Source organism: Carlito syrichta, unplaced genomic scaffold (assembly GCF_000164805.1).
Source record: "Carlito syrichta isolate Samal-C Ts95f unplaced genomic scaffold, Tarsius_syrichta-2.0.1 Scaffold308303, whole genome shotgun sequence".
Taxonomy (NCBI): Eukaryota; Metazoa; Chordata; class Mammalia; order Primates; family Tarsiidae; genus Carlito; species Carlito syrichta.
The window spans coordinates 160,818-162,015 of NW_007252399.1; positions in this window are offsets into that span (position 1 = coordinate 160,818).

A 1,198-nucleotide genomic window follows, 5' to 3' on the forward strand; every position below is an offset into this window, starting at 1 on the left:
AGCAACATTCTTCTCAGACCTAGAAAAAACAACACAGGGATTCATATGGAAACACAAACGACCAAGAATAGCCAGAACAATCCTCAGCAAAAAAAAAAAAGCAGGTGGTATCACATTACCAGACTTCAAACTTTACTATAAAGCTACAATCATCAAAACAGCTTGGTATTGGTATAGGAACAGGCATATAGATCAATGGAATAGAACTGAGATTCCAGAAGCAAACCTCATTTTGTTAACCAACTCATATTTGACAAAGCCTCCACCACCTACCACTGGGGAGAGGAGAACCTGTTCAGTAAATGGTGCTGGGAAAACTGGCTGACCACATGCAAAAGATTGAATCAGGACCCCTATCTATCCCCATACACAAAAATTAACTCCAAATGTGTCAGAGACCTAAATGTAAAACCTCAAACCATAAGAACATTAGCAAATGAAGGACATACCCTCATGGAAATTGGAACTGGCATCCAATTCCTGAACAAAACTCGAAACCCACAGGCCATAAGAGATAAGATAGAAAAGTGGGACCTCATTAAACTAACAAGCTTCTGCAAAGCCAAAAAACCATCAAGAGAGCAGGGAGACAGCCTACAGACTGGGAAAAAGTATTTGCCAACTCCAGGTCTGACAAAGGCTTAACATCTTGGATCTACAAGGAAATCAAATGTGCTGAAAAGAAAAAAACAAACAACCCCATTATAAAATGGGCAAAAGATATGAATAGTCACTTCTCAAAGGAAGACATCCGAGCAACCAACAGATGCATGAAGAAATGTTCAACTTCACTAATCATCAGGGAGATGCAAATCAAAACCACACTGATATACCACTTAACTCCAGTCAGAATGGCAATTATCAATAACTCAAAAATAACAGTTGCTGGAGAGGATGTGGTGAAAAGGGAACTCTTCTACACTGGTGGTGGGAGTGTAAACTAGTGCAACTTCTTTGGAAAGCAGTGTGGCGATTCCTCAAAGCTCTAAATATCAACCTCCTATATGACCCACTATCCCCCTACTGGGAATATACCCTGAAGAACTCGAATCACTCAATCAAAAAGACATCTGCACATGTATGTTTATCGCAGCATTGTTCACAATAACAAGTACCTGGAAGCAACCATGCTGTCCATCAAAAGAGGACTGGATTAAAAAAATGTGGTACATATACATGATAGAATACTACGCAGCCA